Raw genomic sequence first — 15,535 nt, forward strand, 5'->3', positions numbered from 1 at the left:
CAATGTATAAATTTAAAAGTATAAAACTAAAGTTTCCAATATAGGAAAGGGAAGAAGAATTAAAATGGTTAGCAGAAACCTCTGCGATGTGATTATAGGTGATTTTTTACTTTGACTATCTGAATATCCAAAGGTTTCATCAGGAGCATCTATTTCTTCTGGAAAGGAGGGGAGAAGGAAAAAAATCAAGAGGTGTTTTGAGTTCTGAGTCTTTTCATTTATTATTGTTACCCATAAAAAAAAACAAACGTACTGTTCTGCTGGGAACATTTAAAAAACATCTTTATTACAAAAGTAGTATGTGGGCTCGCCAAAAACAAAAATCAGAGAGTACAAACAAGCAAAAAGGAGAAAATGAAAAACACATTCCTTCCTCCCCAGAGACAACCAATATTAGCACCTTCGTGACTTCACAAGCCACGTTTGAGTTCTGCTCCAGGTACTAGTCACTGGGGCCCACCCCTCCCTTGCCATGACTGGAAACCTGAGTTTGAAATGAGGCTTACAGATCCATCCGCACTCCCCAAACAGATTCTAAAATTGTCTGGGATCCCAGAATGACAACTTACTTAGCATAGACTCTGGCCTGCCAGGGCCCGCAATTCCTCCTGGGTCGCAGGGGACCGTAAAAGTGATTCCCAACATGGTCGCGATTGCAACACTCTAGCATCGATGGATTTTGCAATCCTCCTTTCCCCTTCGAAAAGAACCCGAAGGACTGCATCACAGCTTTTGTATATTCCATTTAGTACTTTTCCATAAATGCAGCTGAAGGGAGTGAAGGGTAATTTGACTGTAAGACTATCACAACCCTCCTTCCCACCACCCCTCGGATAGCTGCCGGCAATCACTCTGGGATATCCCAGGTCAGGGCTGGGAAGGGCAGCTTTGAGGAGCTGTGCAGGCAGGTTTGGCCATGCAGATGGCCATGCCAGGCCTGCGAGGCCAGCTCCTGGGGCAGGAGGTCTCTGGGCCATTCCCCCCCACCGCCCCCCCATACACACACTCTAAGTCCCACCCTGCCCACGCCCTCTTTTACTAAAGGCCACCCTTCTGGGAAGAAGGGGCCTCCCACTGCTGGCACCTGGCCTGACTGAGCCACACCCTCAGTACTGCCCTCAGGCAGAAAATGTTCCTAGAGCAGATCCACAAGCAAAACCATTCCTGGTTTCTTCAGATGTTGATATCCAGTCATGGCCCAGATCCAGGGCCTAGCCTCCCACCCCTAAGCGCCAGGAACTGAGCTGATCTCACTGCTATTCACTACGCTCAGTGTTTCTGGAAACCTCAAAGATTTTGGAGACTCCGTTCTCCTTTATCTATGGCTCCTCTCATAGATAATAATAACTATATCTTCTGTTTACAAAACTCTTGCTATGCCACGCTTTTTACAGTCATGTAATGCAGACAACAGTCTTTCGAGGTAACCACAATTATCTGCCCCCCTTCCCCTTCACAGATGAATTGAGACTCCAAGAAGTAGAATGATCTGCCCAAGGTCAAACAACTAGTAACAGGGACAGGAATCCACCCAGACCTGTACGACCACATAGCTCATGGCCTGCTCAGGAAGTCGGTGCAGAAGGGAACAAAAAGGTCATACAACCTTCCTCCATTCTATCTACAAGACAGCTACATTGGAAAATAATCTGACAAACTGTTATATGAGACTTACTATGTGCCAGGTACTATTCCAGCACTTTGCAAATATCAGCTCAGTTTATCCCCAGAATAAGGCCAGGAGACAGGTAGTTTCTTTACAGATAAGAAAACGGAGGCACAGAGTAAACTTGCCTACCGCCACACTGCAAGTGGTGGGGTCTGGACAGGAAGCTGGCTCCAGAAGCTGCGCTGCCTCTCTGATCCCACAAGCCAAGCGCCCTCCCCCCGCCCCCTACCCCTGATGTTTCATCCTTTGACCTTCCCGTGTTCTCACCTTCCTCATCTTTCAGAGAGTTCACTTCTCACTTCCCCATCCCTCTCTGCGTGGGGTGGTGTTCTCTTGTGAAACTGCTTTGTGAAACTCCTTCTTGTGCAAGGCTATCTTTGATTAGATCATTATCTAGATCCGCCCCCCCCTCCAAAGAACTGATAGGAAAGTTCATCAAAGCAAAGGCTTGGATTTGCTTCTGGAGAAATTAATCAATTAATCCGCAAGGGCTTGAGAGCAGGTTTTATCCCCAGCCCTGTGCTGGGCATTATTCTATGAACACAAAAGACACCCAGGACTTGGACTCCACTCTCAAGGAAACAACAGTAAAGACAGCAAGTAAGTGTACACTCATGTGCTGGGTCTGTGCACATCTGTAATTCATAAAATATATAGGAGAGGAGTCAGAAAAGTGTTGTGAAGGAGGTGGAGTTTGAAATAAAGAGAAGGGGCAAGGAAACCTTGTTCACTCTGATGGAAACAGCAAGACTTGGCAGAAGGAAAAAAAAGAGCCCAGAGAAAGAAGAGAGTATTTTCTACGTCCAAATCAATCTGATCTTCTAAAATACAGAGACAAAAAAAACTTGGTGTTGTTTTTTTTTTTTCCTGTCAAGTTTTGCTATTTCCATCAGAGCGAACAAATTTAAAAAAAAAAAAAATCTCTTCCCCTAACCATTAGGCAGCTTCTAGAATTGGAGAAGGGTGCTCTGCCTCAAATGTCCACCAGGAGGCAGAGCTGCTACTTCTGTCGCTAGAGCTCCCAAGTACAAACCAGAGAGAAAGGGGAAAGATCGCAGACTCTTCCTCGGAAGAGTTGGCATGGCCTGAGGCCAGCGGTGGGCATCAGTCGTCTCAGACTGGGCTGCCTAGAATCAGGGAAGAAATAGAATATAGAATGTCAGAGGAAGTCGGGTGAAACTGAAAGAGAGACAGACATTAAAGAGGATCTAACCTCTATGGACCATGAGAGTTCAGTTCAGTCACTCAGTCGTGTCCGACTCTTTGTGACCACGTGAATCACAGCACGCCAGGCCTCCCTGTCCATCACCAACTCCCAGAGTTCACTCAAACTCACATCCTTCAAGTCGGTGATGCCATCCAGCCATCTCATCCTCTGTCGTCCCCTTCTCCTCCTGCCCCCAATCCCTCCCAGCATCAGGGTCTTTTCCAATGAGTCAACTCTTCGCATGAGGTGGCCAAAGTATTGGAGTTTCAGCTTCAACATCAGTCCTTCCAATGAACACCCAGGACTGATTTCCTTTAGAATGGACTGGTTGGATCTCCTTGCAGTCCAAGTGACTCTCAAGAGTCTTCTCCAGCACCATGAAAAGATCTTCCAATAGGCAGAATAGGGGTTTCCATGGATTGAGGCTACTCATGCCTTCTGTTGTCTTGACTGAGAAAACTTAATGCGAGGCTTGGGTAACTATGAAAAATGACCAACTGCTATTCTAAGCCTAGTTTCAGGGCAAACAATTCAGGGTCTCTGGACAAGTGTAGCCATTCCAGTCACTATGAGGAGGAATGCTTTGTGCTTTGGGGATAACACACCTCCTGGCCATCACCCCAGGCCCTGATGTCATGCTGTGGGTTGTGTGGGACAGGAGGCATGCCACTGGCACCCTTTAAGGAGCTCTGATGTCAGTATTCAGCTTTACTGCAAGTTCCACCATCCGAGCCAGGCAACAGGGTCCTGAAGTCACAAGAGCAGAGGGGGTTAGAGGGGAGGTGGGAGGTGAAGCCAGAAATCTTGGCTTTTATCTGTCTCTAGCTGTGCAAAGTTGGAGGAGTGAATCAGATTTTCTGAACCTTAGTCCCCCGTATGTAAAATTGAAAGGCTGAATTTGAGCAATAGTATCTGATGTGCGTTCTAGCTCTTAAATTCTGAAACACACTCCTTTAGTTAGAGGAACTGAGGAATGGGCGGGGGTTGGGGTTGGGGTTGGGGAGGGGGGGGGGGGTGGGGGGGGGGGGGGGAGGGCGGTAGCCAGGACCAAGTATCTTGAAGAGTTGCCCCCACGCCCGCAGTCGCCCACTGCGGCACTGCCCGCCACCCCTGCCACCCTCCGCCCCCACCCCCCACCCCCCCGTCCTCTTGGCCCGGCGGCACACACCCACGGCTCCCTCCGAGATTTCTGGAATCTCGCTGGATTCCTCCCAGGAATGTTTATTGCCCTTTACATCTGCAAGTCGCTTTACATCAGCAACCCTGCTGCGCGATATTAATCATCGCCGCAATATCCCTCCTTCCGCCTGTAAGAGGAATTGCGGGGGTCTGGATTTATGAAGGTGAAATCCGAAAGCAATTTGCTTGGGATTCATTCAATAAGCGGTGAGCAACAGTTAATTAAGCGCCCATACGACCAAGGCGCAAAGAAACGCACAAACCCAGTTGCTACGGGGGTCAGAATTGCAGGGGGTCCTCAAAGAACTTCACCGGTATTCCAGTTATGTCATGCACTGCCCCCCGGCCTCCCCCACTCCCCTCACTCCCCGAACCGGTCTCCCCACCCCCACCTCCCGCCCGTAACTACTGTAAAATTAAAAGGTGATGCAGGCGATCTCCCCTCCCAAGCCTGACGCCGCTGCGCCCCACCCCCCAAAGCTCATTTTACCAGGCTAAGTAAAAGAAAGTGACCTTCCCAAGGTCATTTATCCCCCAAGGGGCAACACTGATTCCCAGAACCTCGGTCTTCAAAGCGCCAGGGACGAAGATTTTAAGTCTATAAAATATAAAACAGAGGCGAAGGATGGCTGTTTCCATGATTTCCGGGCACAGAGAGAGAAAATCATGATCTCAGCTCACCCAACCCAAAACAGACGAGACGGCCCAACTCTGGGCTGCAGTCTCAACGAGACAAGAAACGTCTGGGATCCCGGGGCTCGTCAATCAGTCATCCACGCCTTCCCTCGCGGTCCCTGTCGCCCCCACCCCTTGCCTCCGCCGAGGGTCGCGGGGTTGGATAGCGTGGAACCCAGGGGTCCGCAGCACCCGTACGGGGGCGTGGCCGGAGACCGAGAGCGCAGGGAGGGGGAGGGAGAGGAGGAGGACGAAGTCCGACTCCCAGCCTCCCCCCGCTCCCTCCTCCCGCTCCCTCCGCCCGGCGGGCAACGCAGCGGCTGAGCCAAATATGGGCAGAGCGGAAGCGGCGGGCAGACGTCACGGCGCCGGGTGGGGGACCGCGCTGCGGGGCTGATGACGGAAGGCGCTGACGGCGCCTACGTGTCACCATGGAAACCAAACAGTAAATAGAGAGCTCCTGGCACCGCCTGGACCCCGCGACCTGGCCTGGAGCGAAGGGCCGGAAGCTGGGAAGGGCCGGCAGAAACCTGGGCTTGGCAGAGGAGGGCCGGGGCGCGGCGTGGGTGCTCAGAGGGCGGAGAGGGGACCCGGAAAGAGAATTCTCTCTGGCAGGTCCTTGGGAAGCCGGCCCTCCCTCAGCCCAGGATCCGGCAGGGACAGGTCAGAAGTGGAAGGAAGCCCTCATGGATGAGAAGAAGCCTTCCTGTCCTTTTTTGAAGGGCTTCTTCGGCCTGCAAGATTATCTGGGATATTGTCTTTTGTTTTCCTTTACTAGAATTTAAGAATTCAGATGTTGGAACCACCCTACCCGGACTGAGATTCCAGCTCTGCCACTCTAGTTGGCTAATCTTGAGCAGACCACAATGTTCTGTGCTCCCGGACTACATTATCTTTAAAATAAGGATAATAGCTGGACTTGCCTGTATTCATAAGCTAAATGTGTGTGTGTGTGTGTGTGTGTGTAACAGTGTCTAGCACATTGTGAGCCCCAATTAGTGCTGGCTGTTACTTTTTATTCCTAAACAGCACAATTTAGTAGTTTAGTCAACTACTAAATCATATTACTGATGTACTGGGTTTTCTCTTGCTTTGTTTCTAAGTTTTAAAATAAAAGAATTTTCTGTTTTTAAATTGATACTAAAATTGAGTAAAATATTTTGTGTGTTAACTGAAATGTGCATCTATCAAGTAAAAACAACTCTCAGTTTGCACTGTTTCACTCTTTTAAATTTTAAACACAAAAACTCTAAGCGGCCATATAGAATAACAGAACTGAAGTAACTCCAGTTCAGTTTCTCTGACTTTACTGTCATGGGCGTTATCTTTATTTCGCATCTGCTGCTTAAAAACAGTATTGTGTACTACCATAGGATTGGAGATGCAGACACACACTGCACCCAAAACGATCTCATCTCAAATGATTGTGCACCATAACAGTTTTCATCTTAAAATGAAGGCCTGGAGCTAAGTCCATGTTTTGGAGACCAGCTGTCAGTATAACTGGGAGTTTACTTCCGCGTAGGATACACTGCATTAAAGGATAAGGAATTTCTTAAATGAATGCATCATGAAAACTTGACAGTAATCCCAGCAACTGTTTAGAACTTCAAACAACAAAAGATTTTTTCAGGAAAGAGTATTTTGTCACTGATGATATCTAGAATTGCCAGTTCATGGTCTTAGCTAAAAAGCAGACCAACTTTAACTTGTTTTATAATTCCTTTCAAATTCTCAGCAGGTAATGTGGCTCCTTATTGATGTCAGACCCTAGTGTGACCTCCAATAATTCCTGCCTCCTGGTGCCCATGTTGGGAGTTTGTGTGGTTCCCTCCCCTTGAGGTGGAACCTGAGACTTGCTTCTAAGCAACAGAGTATGGTGGAGATACCTGTAGATTATGTTGATATAACAATGTATCTCCATCTTGCTAGCACAGGAAAGTAGGTTCCTGCAGCCCTTGATGAAGTGAGCAGCCATATTGAGGAAGCTCACATGCAAGGAACTTATGAGCAACCTCTAGGACCTGATGGTGGCTTCTGTCCAACAGTCAAAAGCTGGGTCCTAGTTATACAATCACAAGGAAATAAAGTCTTCCCACAACCCAGATGAGTTCAGAAGCTGACCTTTCCCCATTCAAGCATTCAGCTGAGAATGAGCTTGGCTGACACCTTGATTGCAACCTTGTGAGACTGGACTAGGCTGTGCCAGGACTCCTGATCCACAGAGACTGTGAGGTAGTGAATACATGTTGTTTGAAGTGGCTCCATGTGTGGTGATTTGTTATATGGAAGTTAAACCCTAATCTACCCTCTTTGCCTGTACCTAGAACCTACTTGGTGTCCCACTTTACACTGCCTACACTGTTCAGGTCTTCCACCCTAAGTGACGTGATATGGGCCTCACACTGCATTGCCATAGTCATCATCTGATGTCATCATTGTTTTGAAGCTGAAGGAGTGGTTTGAGATTTTTGAATCCCACTCCTGGTTTAGCAGAGGAACCAGTCTCAGAGGGGTAAGAGTCTCACCCCAGGTCTTAGAAGTACATATTTGGGGGCAGTTTTAACATGCTTGCTATTCTTATTCAGTTGCTCAGTTTTGTTTGACTCTATGCGACCCCATGGACTGCAGCACCCCAGGCTTCCCTGTCCTTCACTATCTCCCAGAGTTTGCTCAAACTCATGTCCATTGGGTCATTGATGCTATCCAATCACTTCATCCTCTGTCAGTCCCTTCTCCTCCTGCCCTCAATCTTTCCCAGCATCAGGTTCTTTTCCAGTGAGTCAGCTCTCAGTCTCAGGTGGCCAAAGTATTGAAGTTTCAGCTTTAGCATCAGTCCTTCGAATGAACATTTATGGTTGATTTCCTTTGGGATTGACTAGTTTGATCTCCTTGCTGTCCAAGGGATTCTCAAGAGTCTTCTCCAGCACCACAGTTCAAAAGCATCAATTCTTCATTGCTCAGCCTTCTTTAAGATTTTACCAAAGCAGTTAAGCACTTTGGACTTAGCATCACAAAGAGCTGATTTCAAATCTCAGATTTGCTCCTTAGCAGTTGTGTGACCTCGGTTAACTTAGCTTTTCCTAGATCATCTTCCTATGGATAAAGTGAGGGTCCTAATCATAACTGCCTTGTAAGTTTGTGGTGAGGATTAAATGAGAGCATCCATTGAACAAAATAATTATTGTGCACCCATTGTGTGCCAGCTGCCAAAGGCAAAATGATTAGCAAAGCAAATCTGGTGGTACAGCCTGGCACATAGCAAGCCCATTGGAAATGTTGGCTATTATTAATATTATATCTTAGGGCTTACCTGGTCCAGAAAGATCCCAAATGCTGCCAAGCAACTAAGTCTATGCACCACAACTACTAAGCCCTCATGCCCCAACTACTGAAGCCTGAGTACCTAGAGCCCATGCTCAGCAACAAGAAAGTCACCACAGTGAGACCCCACGCACCGCAGCTAGAGGGTAGCCCCACTCGTGGCAACTAGAGAAAAGCACACACAGCAAAGACCCAGCACTAGCAAAACATAAATACTTTTTATTCACTATGATATATATATATGTATCTCCTAGGTTCTATCCCAACCACATGCCTCCAGACAAGCTCCATAAATTGACATCAAAGAACCTCTGCCATGTAATTCCAACCACCCACATTACTTCCCCCCAGTATTCCACAGGCATCTTGAACTCAACATGTCCAGCTCAGAACTTACCTTCTTATCCCCCAAACCTGCTTTTCTTCCCAGAGTCACAAAGTCATTGGGGGACTCACAAACCTCCTGGTAGGTCAAACCTGGTAAACGTGGGAGTGAGCTTGGATTCCTCCCTCTCGCTCATCTCTCACATCCACTCAATCACCAAGTCCTAACAGTCCTACCCCCTAATTACCTCTTGTTCCCTCCTGAGTCCCTCCACCACTGCCTGGGTTCAGCCTACACACAACTGAACTAAGTAAATACCAGGCCTTTTATGATCTGGCCACAGTTACCTCTTCTTGACCTATCTCTAACCGACCCCCCTCCCCCTCCAGTTTGATGCTACAGTACTGAGGTCATCAATACAGTTGATAAGTACATCAACTGTACTTAGATGATCCTCTATAGTTTACATCTCCCACCCTCTCTTCCCCTAGTCCTGCACCTCATAGTCTGTTTTTTCTGAGTCTGTGCCTTTATAGTGTGTATACTTCTGCCGCCTGGAATCCTTCACCTGCCACTTGCTCATCTGGCAAATTCCATCCATCTTTGAAACCCAACTCAGAGGTCACTTTCTGGGAGATTCCCCCAGACAGAGTTCACCATTCCTTCCTCCTCGTAGCCCCTGCACGTCTGGGAATTCTCATTGTCACACTGTGTGTAACAATGTGTCTTTCTTTCGACCAGGAGCTCCATGAGCACAGGACTGTGTCTTCACATATGAATCCAGCACCTTGAATCAGAATAGACAGCCAGAAGCTTTTTCACTGAATGATATGAAGTCCACTGCTTGCTCCGGCCTGCATGCATGTGTGCTCAGTCATGTCCAACTCTTTGCGACCCCGTGGACTGTAGCCCGCCAGGCTCCTCTATCTGTGGGATTTTCCAGGCAAAAATACTGGAGTGGGTTTCCATTTCCTTCTCCAGGGGATCTTCCTGACTCAGGGATCGAACCAGATTCTGTTGTATCTCTTGCACTGGCAAGTAGATTCTTTACCGCTAGCACTACCTGGAAAGCCCACTATCTGGGTTCAGCCTACACACAACTGAACTAAGTATGCTCCAGAGGGTATATATTTTCTCCTTTGACCCCCAAGCCCCTAAATTATAAAGATAATAAGTAATAACTCACCCTTCTATGATACTGCTGTGTGCAAAGGATCTGTAATAAGCTCCATACATTGAATCACACAACAACCCCAGGCGGTGGATACAATTATTATCTCCCTTTCACTGGTGAGGAAACTGAGGTGCAGAGAAGAGAGGCAGACTGCCCAAGGTCAAGGAGCCAGGATTCAAAGCTGAGTCCGTGCTCTGCGCCCCTCTGCTATGTTGGATTCAACTCCTCAAATCCAGATGAACTTGTCACTTTTGCTTTGATAAGTTTACCTGCAATGGTAGTGTCATGATTGATTCAAAAGCCTGAAAGTGAATCAGCGTTTCTGTAGATCTGACCACAAATTGCTCCCCAAAGTAAACACAGTAAGGACTGGGGCCGGCGCCGTTTACCCTTACGATGGAGGTGCTGCCTTTTGCCCCATATGCGTTAGCAGGACCCTCCTTCCTATGAGCCTGCTTCTAATGTAACTGATGATCAGACCCCACTGGATTCTTACTTTCATCAACTGATTGAACCAAACCTCAGCACCATGTCAGTGAGAGCTGAAAGTTAAAACACCTTACTAGTTAAGAAGAGCTGATGTCCATCAGCCCAGGGAGCCTCCTTGGGGACAACAGCCAGAGTCCTTTCTGTTCTTGGTCCCCCTGGGCACCTGAACAGTGCTCAAGAAAAGCAAAGGAAAGGCAGTTTAAATCAGTCCGTGAATGGGTGTGTGGAGCCATTGAAATGAACTGCATTACAGCTAAACCTGTTCATTTCTGTCGCCTTCACTTGCGAGCAGAAAGGAATTCGATCCAGTCAGCACCCTTCAGGAACTTTGAACTCATTCGTCAGGAGTCAATTCACTTTATTCCCATCTGCTTTTGCTCAGATCTGGGCATATTCTTGTAAATGATGGTGTGATAATGATGTTGGTAATGACCATGGGAACAGCTAACCCTATTCTGTTCTCATGCAGACTGATTTGTAAGGTTTGTAATTTAGCACACCAACTGCTAGGATCCATGAACTGAAATGGATTTGTGCAATAGTCTGAAAATTTTATATCGATAAGAGTGAAATACATAGTTTTGTTTCTTTAAAGGTGATACTTTCATTCACATATGCATTTATTCTTCATTTGCTATTGCAACAAATTTCACAATTTGTAATTAGTCTAGAAGTGTCACTGACCTATACAGTATACTTGTATATTTTGGTACCCTTTAAAATTCTTTCCCAAGCCAGCTAGTTCCTCATCTTGATATTGTAGAACTCTTGCCAAGAATTTTTTTTTTTTTTTTAAACAAGAAGGCATACTCTCACTCTGGAAGAAATTTATGACAAACACAGCTCATCATCACTGGTAAAGTCTACTTGTCTCTCTTTAGATGTTTTTGTAGGTTTTATCTGCCTTCATTCATTCATTTAACAGTGAGTCCCAAAAAGACCTTGGAAATAGACAGGTAGGTGATCACGACAGAAAAGGTCCCCGCTCACATGGGACTTACAGACAGTGTAAAAGATAGAAGTTTGTTTTTTTAAAAAAAGGAGGGAAAACATAAATAAGGTGTTGCAGAGAGTGATAAGGTCTGTGAAAAAAAGCAAAGCAGGGTAAAGGGACAGAGAGTCATGGGGCAGAAGTGTGCGCTTCTGGCAGTTATTCTGGACAACAACATGAGAAGGCTTCTGGAGGGGATGTTCTTTGAGCTGAGTCCTAACTGACGGGAAGGAGCCAGCCTGGGGAAAGAGTCCCAGTCAGAGGGACAGCAAGTGCAAAGGCCCTGCAGCAGGGACTTGCATGCTCTGTGTCAGGAATGGAAGAACGGCCAGTGAGCCGAGGGCCTGCAGAGAAGAAGGACAGGAAATATCCCTGGCGAGGAATCAAGAAGCAGTTTTTTAATGTTTATAGCAAAATGGCACAACTTAAAATGCTTTGATAGTCAGCATTCAAGTGATGCCCAAACCTCATTTGTATTATCCTATTTATTTATTTTATTTTTGGCTACACAGGGTCTTCATTGCTGTGTGTGGGCTTTCTCTATTTGCAGAGAGTGGAGGCTACTGTCTAATTTTGGTGCGTGGGCTTCTCATTGCAAGGACTTCTCTTGTTGTGGAGCACAGGCTCTAGGGCGTGGGCTTCAGGAATTGTGGCACAGGGCCTTTGTTGCCTCGCAGCACGTGGAATCTTCCGGGCCAGGGAACCTGTGTCCCCTGCATTGGGAGGTGGATTTTTTAACCACTGGGCCACCAGGGAAGCCCTTCACTTATTTTTTGAGGAATTTTGATTATTCTGTGTTTGGAAGAAGTCTCACACACAGTTTAAAAATTAAATTTTTGTTTTCAATTTTTTTTTAACTTGAAAAAAATCAAAACTTCAGCTGATTTCCTTAGAGTAATCATCTGAAAGCTTTACTTTTCCTCTGTCTCTATTTTGTCCACTAATTAAAGATAGCATAATTGATTTACTTTCATTCGCACATGGGAATTTGCTGTTGATACAAAATTACTGTTATTAGAGCAAATTGTTAAATGCTACCCTTTAATTTTGATAATTACAGAAGGTGCAGGGATGTGTAAAAATGATGCACCATCTACAATCCACTATTACATAAAGATAATTTTTTTCATCTACTCTTTTTCATCTAAAATTAATTTGGAGCTGAAAGCACAACGGCAGTGCATTCTCTTTGAAGTTGAATTGGCAGAAAGAATCCAAGGGGGACAGTGGAGGAGTTCCAGGAACCAAAGATGGAAGTGGGGTATTTGTTTGAAGCCATACATAAAAGTTATGAAATCCCCATTGCTTCATATTGTAACAGGGCCTGGAATAGGAGGATTTAAAGAGTATGCATGGAATATATTTCTGCCTGTGGGAATAGTGCAGAATTTATTCATTTACCCACCTGGCAAATATTTGTTAACACTGTACTATGTGCCAGGTGGGCTTCCCAGGTGGCACAGGGGTAAAGAATCTGCCTGCCAATGCAGATTGAATCTCTTGAGGAGACTCAAGAAACTTGGGTTCATTCTCTGGGTCAGGAAGATTCCCTGGAATAGGGAATGGCAACACACTCCAGTATTTCTGCCTGGAAAGTCGGTGGAGTCACAAAGAGCTGGACATGACTGAGCATGCACACTTGTGCCAGGCACTGAACCAGGTCTGGGGGTCCGTTGATGGGCAAATTATACATTCTCCTTGTGAAAAAAACAACCCCCTTGACTCCTTCTCCCATTCCTTGCTATTACACAAGCTTCGTTTGCATCAGTAAACAATGGTGCCCTGAAATAGTCATTTTGTTGAGACCAGTGTAAGGCCATATGGTATGGGTCGGGATCAGGCGGGCTCAGAGCTTTTCCTAAAAGAAAGTTGACATTCTCAGTGTCCATCCTCCATGGGAGTTGAATCATGAGTGAGGAAAAGAGGATGTGGAAGGAGACTTTTAGGTTAAAAAAGGGAATTCATTTTGTCTCTTGATCCCATGAGAATGTTGAGCAGAGAGCTCACTGGGATGTCATCCTTCTGGCAGAACCTATAGGTCCTCTGAGAAGCCCAGTAAAGAGATTCTCTGTGTGAAGGCCCTTCCTAGACCTTGTTGATGGAGTAGCCTGGTCCCAGTTGGGCTATAGTGAACTAGAGGAAGGGTCTGCCTCCAGGCCAAGGCCAGTGCTGTCAAGCAGAAAGCACAGTTCCCTCTCCAATCAGCATGGAGCCGACAGAGGCCATTAATTGAGTCTCCAGGAGTTCGGTATCCAGGGCTAAAGGTTCAGCCTCCCTTTCTCATCTGAGAAGTCTCCTTCCATGGGTTATTATTTACTGTGCATGTAGGGGAGCCAGCTGCTTGCCTTCAGATCTCTTCTAGTCATTTCAAATCTGGGTATTAGTTACAGTAATTCTGTATTTAGTTGTGAGTTGGACCACAAAGATGGCTGAGCGCTGAAGAACTGATGTTTTCTCATTGTGGTACTGGATAAGACTCTTGAGAGTCCCTTGGACTGCAAGGAGATCAAACCAGTCACTCCTAAAGGAAATCAGTCCTGAGTATTCATTGGAAGGACTGATGCTGAAGCTGAAGTTCCAGTACATTGGCCACCAGATGCGAAGAGCAGATTCATTGGAAAAGACCCGATACTGGAAAAGATTGAAGGCAAAAGGAGAAGAGGGTGGCAAAGGGTGAGATGGTTAGATTGCATCTCAGACTTTATGGACATGAATTTGAGCAAACTCTGGAAGATAGTGAAGGACAAGGGAGCCCGAGGTGCTGCAGTCTATGAAGTTGCAAAGAGTCAGATAAGACTTAGCAACTGAACAACATCAAAGATTGCAGAAAGTTTACCCCCGAACAGCAAACAGGAAGTCTGAGGCCATTATCATCATTGCCTGACAGGCAAAAATAATATGCAAATGATGTGTGAGAGATCAGTGCTCTTAAGACTCTAAAGCATGTTGCTTTCAAATGTCAAGTATTATGTGAAGAGCAGGGAGAGCATAGGTGAGAACGCCACCCTCAATAGAAAGGTCATTTAATTTTTTGGAACTGTCATTTTAAATTACAACTTTCAACTTGACTGAGTATAACATCCCATAACCACCCAGTGATTTTCATTATCATCAAAGCATTAGAAGGCTGACTTCGAAGCTTCTCTTCCCCTTAGCATGGGTGCAAACCTGGGCTCTCGCTTCCAGGCTTGGTGCCCGCCCGCTTGATAGCAGAGAGCAGAAGAGGAAGGCGCCACCTCCTTTCTTTGTGGCTGGTACTTGTGCGTGTAAGCGCCCCATTACCAGAGGTGTCCCAGACAAAGGTCATGTTCTTCATTAAGATGATAAAGTTTCTAAGTTAAAGCTCATTCAGTCATGTTGACTTCTTCTCGAGCTATTATGTAACTTTTTATTTACCCAATGATCAACCATTGTTTGCACTGTTTGAGATCTCTTTCAAGTCCTCAGAGCCAGCCTTTTCTTCCTCCAGTGTAAACTGAATGTCAGGCATATGTTAAAGAAACTTCAGAAATTATAATGCATTGATTACTAAAGGATAGGCTTCCCAGTTGGCACAGTGGTAAAGAATCTGACTGTCAATGCAGGAGAAACAAGAGACTCCAGTTCAATCCCACGGTCGGGAAGATCCCCTAGAGGAGGAAATGGCAACCCACTCCAGTACTGTTGCCTGGAGAATCCCATGGAGGAACCTGGTGGGCTACAGTCCACAGGATCACAGCGTCCAACATGACTGAGCAACCAAGCACGCACACGCACGCGCGCGCGCGCACGCACACACACACACACACACACACACTGAGGGATAGGATGAGAATCCTGCTTTCTTTTTGAGAATAAAAAATACAACTAAATGTATGTCTGTTAGAGTGAAGGACTGAAAACTTGTGGGTTTGGTTTTTGTTTTGTTTTCTTTCCAACCAGGAGAAAGCTTTTTTAAACAAAGAAAAACCAAGTATTAAGAAGCAGTTCAGGCAGATGAATAGGGTCATGAGTGAGAAGCTAAGATTCTAATCCCAGCCTTGGAATATTGAGAAAACATCATTCTAACCATTCTTCAGTTTGTTCTCCTTTAAGGCGGGAGTAACCTTCACATGGTCTGGTGGCAATAAAAATTAAAGTGGTTCATGCAAAGCTTAATTGTTTGCTAAAAGGATTCCTAGAAGACCTAGATGGTTAAGTTTAGTATTAGCACAGCCAGATTTAAATATCCCTCCCTTTGACTTTCAAAACAGAAAAAGAAGCAGGAAGATATGTTCCCACAAAAGCTATTGCAAAGCAGTTTCCCATTCCCAGAACCTGTAGGGAGAGAAGCGGCACTGCAAGGTGAAGACATGAGTTTGTACAATTTTCCAACGTCAGCTCCAGAGTTTCTCTTGATTTGATAAGGGATCAAACAGAGGGGATGTATCCCCTCCAAGAGCTACCCTTCTTGACAAATTAGTCTCTGACAATACCTTCCAGAAACTTAGAAAACTTCCAGAATGAAAAGAGTACAAGGTGGG

General features: G+C 46.0%; 1 long non-coding RNA gene across 1 annotated transcript; it reads right to left on the reverse strand.

Moving 5' to 3' along the window:
* Positions 1 to 265: 265 nt before the first annotated feature.
* LOC120852701 lies at positions 266 to 2,929 on the reverse strand. The gene is made up of 2 exons (XR_005718615.1): positions 2,893 to 2,929; positions 266 to 2,796 (listed from the first exon to the last, which is right to left on the reverse strand). It is a non-coding gene; the product is annotated as an uncharacterized LOC120852701 (long non-coding RNA).
* Between the last annotated feature and the right edge of the window lie 12,606 nt (positions 2,930 to 15,535).

This window comes from Oryx dammah, unplaced genomic scaffold (genome assembly GCF_014754425.2).
Source record: "Oryx dammah isolate SB20612 unplaced genomic scaffold, SCBI_Odam_1.1 HiC_scaffold_26, whole genome shotgun sequence".
NCBI classification, from domain to species: domain Eukaryota; kingdom Metazoa; phylum Chordata; class Mammalia; order Artiodactyla; family Bovidae; genus Oryx; species Oryx dammah.